At 33.8% G+C, this 12,365-nt stretch overlaps 1 protein-coding gene across 2 annotated transcripts in view; it reads left to right on the top strand.

Moving 5' to 3' along the window:
- LOC142328785 (E3 ubiquitin-protein ligase TM129) overlaps positions 1-12,365 on the top strand; it is a 66,806-nt gene that overhangs the window by 47,728 nt on the left and 6,713 nt on the right. The window lies entirely within an intron of this gene.

Below are 12,365 nucleotides of genomic sequence, written 5' to 3'. Positions count from 1 at the left end.
ACTTGCTTTAATGTTTCCTTTACATAAGACATCATAAAATAATTCTGCACCAAGAAGTATGTTAATGTCACTTGGTTTGTGGAAATCTGGATCAGCCAGCAGCAGATTCTGTGGTAATTGCAAACTTGATTTTCTGATTTGAACTGTGGGTAATTGTTGAGTGATGGTTGCTGAAACTACACACTTGATATTTGCTGTGAATCTGTTCACGCTTGATTTAATAACACATTCCACAGAATGAGTTGTAATGGTTGCGGCCTTGCCTATACCATTAACTTGTAACATGTTTTACTCTGATGGTAGTCTTAAAAACTTACCAGTTTTCTCAGAGATAAAATTTGACTGCGAACTGCTGTCAAGTAACATGCGACAACAATGAGAATTACCATGTACATCTAACACTAAAACAATGGCTGTTGACAGTATGACAACAGGGTTGGATTGCTTCGAACTAACATTTGACGTGGATACTATTGTTTGTTGTGGAATTACCACTGGGGATGATTCATCACCGCTGGCAGAAATCTTATTTTGTGTAACACTAGAATTAGGTCTGATGTAATGCAGCAAACTATTATGTTTTTTGCCACAATGTTTGCATGAACCTGCTTGAAAGACCACAGTTTTATGCAGACTGTTTAGACAGTTGAAGCACAGGCCATGTTTTTTAAATTAACAGGAATTGGTAATGTTTTGAAAGCTTCACAAAAATAAATGGGATGTTGCAGTTGATTACATAAAGAACAATGTTTTGTAGACACATGACAATTTTTGAATAATGTATTATTTTTGAAAATGATTTAAATTTTTGCAAAATAGTTGCACTTTATTTGTTAATTGATTGTTCATTTGCAATTTGTGGGACTTGCTAGTTTCAACAGATTCCATAACTTGACATTTATGTTGCAGAAATGTTTGTAATTCAGACATTGTTGGCAACTGATTCATCTCTAAGGAATTTTCCCGTTCGCGTAAGGTAGCCGAATTTAATTTGGTAGTAATTACATTTAAGAGTGTATCCCATTGCTGAGTTGGTTGTCCTAATCCTGCTGCTAAAGAAAATTATAAAGAATTTTTAGAGAGGTTGAATAGTGCACTTACATGTTTATGAATTAAAAACCTTTTATTTTTGCATGTCTGGCCTTAAAAGTTTCCAAACAATCTCATAATTTTTGGTTAAACTTTCTAAAGACGATAAAATTTCACCGGCTTCACCCTTTAAAGAACATCAGAGGTAATGAAATTTATGAATTTCTGATATTTCTTGAGAATGAGTGAGTGACACAACATGTCATGAAATGACACCCATTCATCGTAATTTCCGCTGAACGTGGGAAGTTTTATGTCTGGGAGTTTAACTGACATGGATTGAGTTTTTGTTGGTTTGATTTCTCTGCTAAATGGGGTTTCATATGATTTAGTAAGGTCTTTTGCTGCAGTCGTTAATGAGAAAAATTCAGACTCAAAATTTTCCCTTTTTTCAATCTGACTCTTGGAGTCATCCTGTAATTCTATTTGTAGTTGAATTTTATCAAACTTAGACCAATACTTTTTGCTTAGCAAGTCTAACTTTTAATTGTGTAATTTCATTTACATTTGATACAGTAGCGAAATATGTTTTGAACCTTGTTAACTTAGCTTTTAACTAAGCCACGTTCTTTAATTAATTGCTTAATTTCAGTCATTTTGCAAATAAAACAAAAAAAATTAATATTAGTATAGAAGTGTACTGTATTTTTGTTAAGTATGAAATAATTTATCGAGACATGTGAAAAGAAATTGGACTGAATAATATTATGACTATATAAACAACTTAGCTATGTTATAACTAAATAAACAAGAATAAATAATATGATTAAGCGCTTAAAGTATGGAATTAAATTTGTGGTAGGATAAAGTGTATAATAAAGAAAATACCGTATAAAGATTATGATTCACTATAGGAATGTTTGACAACAGATTACAAAATAACATGTTTTACTTATCTTGTTTATATAGCGATAACGTAACTGCGGTCAGCTTATCTTCAACTGGAATGTTACAGTGCTATGTTACATGCGCACATATATGAGTAGCGACACAATTCATTTCAGTAATAATAAAAACTGTCTGTAAATTTATACATCTTAATTATTATAATTTAGAAAAGATCACGGAGTACATCAAACACAGCTTTGAAGAATTAATTGTAAATCATTACATTGTCAAATTTACACTGTTTTGTTTGCACTTGAAAATAACAATATGCACATCTGTTTCGGTAAAAAATATCTGGCCTGGAGGATCAATGGATGTTGTGGCTATGAATCGGTTAAGTGGACTGTGGACTGTATAATAAAACGACACATTTTGAATGTAACTGACACTGTTTGACATCTTTATTGTATAGATTGACACTGATGGTAATTGTATTCCATTACAGTTAAGAAACTTTGTGACTAAAACATAACCGATCGATGTAATGTCCACTTCATGAACCCAACATTCAACTCAACTGAGAGAGCAACACAAATGAACAAGGGAGTGGGAGGACTCCCCACTACACTATACACACAGACATGCATACACATACAGAAAAATATCCAACACAAATGTCTTGACAACATGGAAAGCAACAAATCAAACTGGATGTATATATGCCAAATTTGGAGCCAAGGAGTGTTTTAGTAATAGACAATGATATCTTAAAACTGCTGCCATATTATCCAGATCTCAACCCAATTGAACTCATATGGGCTAATGTTAAAAGCTATGTTGCTAGTAAAAATACATCAAATGCTAAGCGAAGAGAAGATTGCTAGCATGGGCCAAGAATACTGGGTAAGGAAGTGCAACCATGTAAAAAAAATTGAAAGGAAAGTGAGATCAACAACCTCATTGAATTGCTTATCATCTCAATGGAGAATGATTCTGGCTCTGAAAACAGTGATGAAGACTCAGATGACATGAGCAGGATTGAGCTGCTTGAGTGAAAGAGTAAAGATACTTGAAAAAGTAACTAATAATGGTTTTTTGCGATTTGTGTAAAATATGTCTTGAATAATATTTTTTTATTATGCCTTGATTGTTAACGTAGTGCTAATAGTTAAGTGATAAGTGATATATAAAATGGTAACATTTTTTTAACCATTTCATTGCAGGGTAAGTACAGTAAAATATTGCTTTTTACTATTATTATAATAAAATCTGTAAATAATTAATAATAGTTGCAATTAATTGGCAGAAAATATGCTTTTAAATATTACACTACTTAAATTATTTTATGACACTATTACAATAATATCCTTGGTCATCATATTTTATTAACTAATTTTGCATTTTATGGGATAAATTGGAATTAAAATAATGTGCAGTATGCTATAGATAAAGTACTGTATTATAAGATCTTATTTTGATTTTAATATTAATTCAAAGTAAATACATTAATTCGTAATAATTATTTCTATGAGTAAATTACATATTAATGAGGTGTATTATCAAATAGTTTAATTTTGATGAATGTTAGTTTAGCAGTTCACATTAGCCATATTGCAGGTGTCAGCTGATAGACGCAAGCATGATGTTTTCGGTTAGGTTAGAACAATATGGCTGCTTGTGCAGATAGTTTGGCTCAACAGTAATGTGCTGGGCTTTATTTAAAAATTTCTTAATGAATGAAGTTTCTATGATCTTATTGGTTCAGGAGTTTCATGACAATTCTTATTGGAGATTGGTGCTCCTCAAGCCAGTGTTTTAAGTATGTCTTTATTTCCAGTAAATATAAAAAAATATTGTGAATTGTACAAATGCATACATTAAGCTTGTAAATTTTGATAAAGCATTTTTATAAATTTATATTATAAAATAAAAATTGTAGAATGTACAATTTTGTAAGTCTTTTTTGTTGAGTGCAAGACAGAATAAAAATTTACAACTCAAAATTAAATATTAAAATAGATTGATTCACAAAAAAATAAAAATTCACATTTTTCTTGATAGTATAATGTAATCAAGATTTAAACTGACATGCAGAAATAAGTTTAGGATCAGTTCACCTGGAATTAATAATTTTTAGTTTTGATGAACTATTGTTTAAATTTTAATATTTGGTAGCTGATGAAATTTGGGTGAAGCCCAAACTCTCTTTCACTGGATTACTACTCACATTATTTGTTTTAAAATATTTTTTTTTTTTTTATTTTTGTGTTGCTTTATGAATACTTTTTTGTAATTTTTTTTACAATTAACCAGTATTTTATTTCTTTCATGCTTTATATTTTTCTTTTGTATGGGGTCTTGTTACAATTACTTCACTTTTTCCCTTTTAATCTTTGCATATTACTGCCAAATGAAAACATTCTTACTTCATTGAAGACTAATTATTCAGTTTAACTTATTCTACGTACAGTTTTATGTTACATTTTATCTATATTGTTAAAAAAAAAATTGAGAACAATGTTATTTTTATTAATGAAGTTTACCAAGCAACTTGTACAGGCCAGATTTTATTCTGATGTTTAGTTAAATGTACATGAAGTTAAGGTATTTGGCTGTTAACTTGGTATGTACATAATATACATCTATAGAAAGCTAAATCTAATCATCCGTAGAAAGCTAATGCTTCTTTTTTCTAAATTTGATGTTTTAATTTTTTGATAAATATATATGAGTATCTATACTATTATATAAAGAAGAAGAGGGTTTTTGCTTGTTCGGGATACACCAAAAACCTACCCAATCAATTGTAACTGAGTTTTTACCCATGTTTCTTGGCATAACTTAGAAGGTTTTTTGGATATCTTGAAAAAAAATTTATATACATGTAATAGTGGAGTTTTGCCAGTTGAAACACTATCTTTAATGAATTGAATTAATGAACTGTGAACAGGTTTGAACTGAATGATTAAAGTCAGTTGAAATGAGTAATACTACATAATAAGGGAATTAAATTTACATTAAATAAAGTAATCTATATCTTACTATTATATAAAGAGGAAGAGGGTTTTGTTTGTTTGGGATAAACAAAAAAAAACTACTTGACAATCGCAGCTTAATTTTCACCCATGTTTCTTGGCATAACTGAGAAGGTTTTTAGATTTCATCTCAAAAATCTCTAAAATATATATAATATGTAGTAGTGGAGATTTGCTGGTTGAAGCACCAACTTTAATTAATGAATATGGAACTATGAGCATCTATCATTGTGTGAGCTGAATCTGAACTGAATGATTATGAATATCTAAAAACCTATTTCTAAATTTTTTGAAATTCTCAATTTCAAGGATTACAGTGGATTTTTGAATTTTTTTTTTGATACCCTGGTATTTTTTTGATTTCTCGGTAACAAATAAAGATATCAACTTGATTTTTAGTGAGTGTAATCTTCATATGAATAAACCAATTTTATATTTTTGAAATTCGATCTTGAAAGGAGATGAAAGTAAAGAAATGTTGAACAATGATTGTAAATTTTCCCAATCCCAACTATAGTAAACGAGATATTCAGTAGATTTGGGCTTGCAAATAATCTTCAGATAAATACTTAAAAACCATTTTTGGGTTTTTTTTTAATTTCAGTTTCTTAAGGGGTGCAAAGGTACAAGGCGACTCAACCAACACAGCCACTGCCACCGTTACTGTATGTGTCACTGGCTGCACCTACCTCCAGATACTTGGCTAAGAAAAATAAAAGGACCGCTACAGGAAACGCAAGTAACCATATAGCGCAGGCGAAGCTGCAACGGATATATATATATATATATACTAGCTGTACCCTGCCACGCTTCGCTGTGGCACATTGTGGTTGCATGGATGAGAAATGAGAATGAGAAACAAAACAAAGCATATGTTTCATAGAAGTTTAATTTTGCAATACTTGTGGATATACAATATTTTATGTTTTTCCACTGTCTGCATAGATATAAAGGCTATCTGGTTTGCAGACTCGGGAACACGCAACATACAGTTGTCCATGTGAGAAGCAATCCGCATCTAAATCTAAATCACAATTCTAAAAATTGACCTTGAGCTTTATCGATTGTGATTGCAAATGCCAATCGAATTGGGAATTGCAATATTTTAAATTGAAATGGTGTATCGGTCGGGATCATGGGTATTCGAGGAATGAGGACACCTTCACCTTTGAAAGGCCCCGTTAAAATCGTTGCTTCCACTACGTTATTCATCAATTTTTTAACTGCAAGTCTCGTGCCATTGCAGAGTTTTGGCTGATTAATATTCCGCAACAGGATAATTGGCACACCTATTTTCAATTTTAATATGTGTGGTGGCATCCCTGGCAGATCAAATGAGTTTAAAAATTTCGTTGGATAATTAACTACTTCATCTGCTTCCACAACGGTGTCTATCGACTTATATGAAATTTCCTCACTTTGAATGCTGGATTGAATAACATTAAGTTGATAGACATCTTTATTCTTTGCGGCAAGGATAGCTCGTTCACTGAGCCAATCGTGATTTCTATGATTAATTTGAATATCAGGAAATACTTTTTCGATCAGTTCTTCTTTCGATGTTACTAAATTACAAAAATTATCAGGAAACGATATTCGTCTAGACGTCTCATCGACTGGCAGCTGTCTGTTTCCAATGTCCAGTAACTGTCATGAGAATACCTCAGCTGATGGATCATTCTGCAACTGGACACGCATATTGGTAGTCAACTGCAATGTACGTATGTGTCGCCACAGTGTTGAATATTTCAGGCAAGCATTTATTTCGTCTGCTGGTGTCGATCGAGAAATTACAGGCAATGTTTGCCTAAAATCTCCTGCGAGCAATATCAAAGCATTCCCGAATGGTTGAACGTTTCCACACAAATCTCGTAACGATCGATCAAGAGCTTCAAGCATTTTTTATGTGCCATCGTGCATTCATCCCAAACAATGAGTTTACATTTTTGTAATACTTTTCCCATACCGGATGCTTTGGAAATATTGCACGTGGGAGTCTCGATGATTTGCATGTTTAATGGCAACTTCAGAGCTGAATGCGAAGTCCTTCCACCTGGTAACAATGTCGCAGCTATTCCAGACGAAACAAGAGCTAAGGCTATGTCATTTTTTGATCGAACCGTTGCTAGAACCAATCTAATGAGGAATGTTTTCCCAGTTCCTCCTGGCGCATCCAAGAAGAAGGTCCCCCCAACTCCGTCATTTATCATTTGCATTATGCGATCATAAATGCCTTTTTGTTCACGCGTTAATTTGGGAATGTTTGATTGGACATATGACTGAAGATGTCCAATGTACAATGTTGTAACTTGTTCACGGCGTAAATCCACATGAAATGAAGCAATCGCAGCTCGGGTGGGTGCTGGCATTCCCAATTGACTAAGAACTTTATTTGCAATAGCTAAGCACTTGTCTTCAATATTTATCAATGCTTCGTTGTAAATGCCTTCTGTAAATTCCATGATCATATTGGCATTTTCTAGGCGTACTCTATGCAAATTATCCTTGGCCATATGCGATCGATATCTTTCCCATAACTGTGGGAGATGAAGGGAAGCAAGCGGTCAACATAATTGAGAATTTGGTTTGGATGTGCAGTGTTGCACGCGTCATTAATACATATATCCCACTGTTAGTCGTTTTCTAATAAATTCAGAGCTTGACACGCAGCGCGGAAAGTGGCATGTGTGACGCCGTCAACAATTTTCAGTTGCTGAAAAGATCTAGGACCAGGCACATTTACCAATAGCATGCGAAGGAAAAAGCATTCATCTTGATTGCGATGCACTGTATAAAGTCTACCAATTGTATTTTCTCTGAAAATGCCAGGTTGACCGTCGACTGGCTCCCCTCGTCTGCGTCGTACGAATACTTTTTTAGTTACATTTCACGTGTAATAAGAGGAAACTTCTGAATACATCAGTGTTCTGGCGAAAGCGTCTTCCTGGCATAAGGTGAAAAAAGCAGTCACGAGTTGTACCAGGTTTATTAAGGGCTCTTTGTTGCACATTTACATCTATGAAATAAACACGCTGTCCATTCGTTAAATGTACTGCTAAGTGAACCACAGCTGGATTGCGTTCATGCATGGGAAATGAAAAAATTCGCCATGCAGCCTCATTGCTTCTTATGTATCTTCCAGCCTGGTATTGTACAATTTCATCGATATCTCGTACTGCATTTCTGTCACTATTTTCTGATTGTACACTAAAAACTGCCATATCTCTGCCTTTATTTACATACTTACAGGGTGTATTTAATTGATTTGACGGAATTTCAATATTCTACGTTTATGTGGGCTTTGTATGTTTTTGACAACAGAGGCGAACATGGAACCACCCAACGGTTGTCTACATCAATATCACCATTTTGCATGTGTATAGTTGCCGAATTCCCGCCATCTTCAGTTGATCGTCTCCTATAACGAGAATATCCATTGTCTCCTGTTACTGTGTTGGCTGCGAATGCTCGAGGATATTGCTTAGAGCATTTCCCGTCTACCATGCATGGTGAATTCGGATTTATTGTACAACATGGTCCATGTATCATGTTTTTGATAACAACTTCATGCAAATCCTTATCGACGTTGGCCCGTGGAATCTCAGCGCATATCACATCGTCGATTTCGTCTGAAGTTATTTTATCGAAGAGCCAGATTAGTATATGCGCATGTGGCAATCCTCTCTTTTGCCATTCTACTAATACATCCAGCAGCGCACATATCCAAACACTTCATGTTTCACAATGAAATCCATCAGCGACTTAAGCTTTTGTCTGAAAACACGTGCTATGATGTCATGTCTATCCACGTGTGATTGCCCAGGAAGTAACAGCTGCTGTATCTCGTCCCAAGCTGGATTGCATGTGAAAGTGATAAATAAATCGCCCGTAATGACGAACATATGACATTGCATCTTGAGCGTATTCTTGCATGTGACGTGGATTGCCTATGTATGAAGATGGCAAAATAGTTAGCTTTCCAACGTTGGTTGTATTACCGTCATTCACAACTGCATCTCGCAAATGAATGTATTCTTCAGAGTGGAGTTTGGTCTGATTCAAACGGAGGAATAGAAAACGTTCCGTTTCAATTTTTGCATACATATCCAAAATATACTGGTGAAACAACTGACGGCATTTCAAAATATAATTGTTCTCGTTCCTCCGAATCATTAAGCGGTATGCGTAAAAGTTCATTGAGCTGCACTTTTTATTGATTTCTGCACCATTTACTGGATTTATCATTTTCACATGGAAATGATATCCATCGGCACCATCCCAAAAGATAACTGGATATTGTAAAACATCGTAACAACGGTGAGTTTCTGCGACGTTTATCAATTGATCGTTTCTTCGATGGAGAACAATATCTCTAGGTTGGAACTGATCTCCGACTATGACAATTGCTACTTCGTCTATAGTTGGAGCATTATATCTCCGGACATGTTCTCCAGCGGGCGTTTTGTCTGTGTGAATGACAATCTTGTAGGTATCTGATGGCATCATATCAATTGCCGTTTTGAACAAACGCACCAAATTGTTCCTTTCGTGAAGGAGCTTCTGTAGCTGCGAAATAATGGATCTTCTTAGTGAGGTATGTATTCCACAACGTGCATCGACTTCATCTCTATCATCACCAATGAAGTATATTTGAAGGAATTTATGGTCACTATCTGGGAACGGGAGCAGGGAGCCAGCTTTGTGATATATTTGCACTTTGATTTTAAAAGTTGGCATGAATTGAGTGGTCACGATTTCCGCCCCAAATGACGTCATTTGGAAGCAAGAGTTATATTTCCTGATGTTCGATAGGAAATGCTTCGATTCAGCGGTAGATCCAGCAAGTAGAGTTTTCAATGGCTCTGGTGGTGCATCAAGTTGAGGCAATTTGATTTTTCCGCCAGCGCAACACATCCCTGTCGTTTCATTATTAAACTTTAGAGCCTGGCAGTAGGTACAGACATGACTCATCTGGCCAATGACAACATGCAAACTTGAACTATAATCAACAGCTGGATTGTACCGGAACGCAAGAAGATTGTATTGCAGATTCAGATCAGCTGTTCTTTGGGTTCGTGTTTCAGCTATCCTCAACCTGTCGCGTTCATTCTGTTGAGAACTAACCAAATCTGTTGCTGCAGAACGCGACTGACGTGCTCTCAATCGTGCGTCCTCAAGCCTGGCTGCTCGTCTTTCTGCTGGTTCCACGTTACGTATCTGGATGGTGTTTAGTCTGTTCCTCTCTCGTACGGATGCCCGCTCTTCCTCAGTCATATTCGAAAGCCGTCTTCTTGATCCTTCTGTGTGGCGAGTGCGACGGCACAATATTCGATTTTCTGCGAGGCATTATTTCAGTTTTCACTGGAATAGAAGGAAGGGATAAGATTATAACCTCTTATGGCTCTCACAGCTCTAGGTTGAAAACCATGACAGAAAGGACAAAAAGTTTAATAACGAAAAATTTTCATTTTGAAAAGGCCAAAAAAATTTATTTAAACTTTTTTCGCCTATCTCTCATGGTTCTCATAGCTGCAGCTCGACAACAATGAGACACAGGACAGACAGTATTGAAAAGTGGCTAAAAATTAATAATATTATCTAAATACATGAATTTAAATAAATAAGTAAAATATTAGTTAAATGAAATAGTTAAATAATAATTATAAAAAATTAATATTTTTTCTGACAATCTCTCATATAACCTCTACTTACGATTTGGTGAAAGGCGCAGCTCAATCACGACACGATCACACAAAAGTACCTCGATTAAAGTGAATATTTAATTCAGATTGTATAATAATCTGAATCAGATGCAAGTGGATACGTTTTTTGTTAATAAATAATGTAATTGGTAACAGGTATTGTTTCACATGTGATTGCGGTTGTCGTTAGCTAGTATAGCGAGTGTTCCCCTCGCTTTCGGCAGATGGCGCGGTCACAGCTGACCGTTAAAAAACTGTTTTCTCGCGGTCGCGGGTATGTGACTGATGCGAAAAATAGATAAAAACAATCTTTGATGCGGGTTATATATTGTGCTAAAATTTGAGCTCAATCGGTGCAGAACATTTTGAGTTTTTGAAGCCTACACAAACGAATTTTTATATATAATATATAATTTTTATACATTATATATAATAAAGATAAATATATATATAAATATTTTTTTCTCTGTCATCTTCCTGTTTTTTATCTTTAGACAATGAATTACATGATAAAGTTTCTTTCTAGTGATGTAAATCTTCCTGCTGGATTTTTCCTGTTCTTTAGTTGAATTACTGTTTATAATATTTAATTATAAATGTTTTGTTAATGTTACCTTTTTATTTGCCTAATTTGATATTGATGCACTTCTGTGCCAATCTCTTAGCTTCATCGTACTTCTTAATCCTACATTTTATCAGTTTCATTTATTCTAAGCGTTGTTTCCTTAATGGTTTTTTGCATCTACCCTTCCTTTATAATTCAAAATCACTAACTTTGTTTTCATTAATATATAGCCCACATTTTTGTTCTCCAAATCATCTTAAAACAATTTTATTTTATGTTTTTTTTTTTAATTTATTTAGCTCTTTTTTTGTAATTATTTTTTTTGTTTTTTCTTCTGAGTTTTTTAAAGCTGATTCTTTATCATGCAAGATAGTAGTTTTTTAAGATTGCAATATAATTATACAGAAATATACATTATTATTATTATTTACATGTATTATATTGTTGTATGCTTGTGGTTCCACAAGGATATTAAGAGTTAGCACACATAAAAATTTCTTACGAATACAATTTATTAGTCTTAAATAATTTATAATGTACAAAGTAGTAATTCCAATTAAAAACAAAATTAATTTAATAACAGTTAAATTATAAATAGCAAAATAAAATTCTGATTTATTAAAAAGTTTAAAATAATTAATGGAAACTAATATTGAGTTGAACAGTGAGATAAAAATCAAGAAATCTACAATTCATACAATACATTTTATACAAGTATTACTCACTTAACTGTTACACAAGAACTACCTTACACTTTATAAGTGAATAGAATAATGTCACTTCCACTCCTGTTCAAAGTAACTCACTGAACAGCTTCTTATTTTCAACTACTGTCCAAAATAGAATACTTGTGATGCACTCATTTCTTTTTTGTTTGTTACCATACACTTATTCTGAATACTCCAATACACTGTGATCACTTTTATTGCACATTGAACTGAAATTTAAAAACTTGTACTGACCTCCACTGATCCCTGGAGTATTTATATATCTAGACTTGCAGTACCAGTACCTGACTCGTTTTGATTGCTCAAGAGTAATAATTTTCATTGTCTACATCTTATATGCTTTTGTATAAGCTTTTTTCTAGAAGGAATCCCTTTATTGTTTCTTCTTGATTCTTCTTTTTCTCTCTTTCTTCTAACT

The sequence above is a fragment of the Lycorma delicatula genome, chromosome 1 (genome assembly GCF_047948215.1).
Source record: "Lycorma delicatula isolate Av1 chromosome 1, ASM4794821v1, whole genome shotgun sequence".
Classification (NCBI taxonomy): Eukaryota; Metazoa; Arthropoda; class Insecta; order Hemiptera; family Fulgoridae; genus Lycorma; species Lycorma delicatula.
This window is presented reverse-complemented; position numbering and strand designations above follow the sequence as displayed.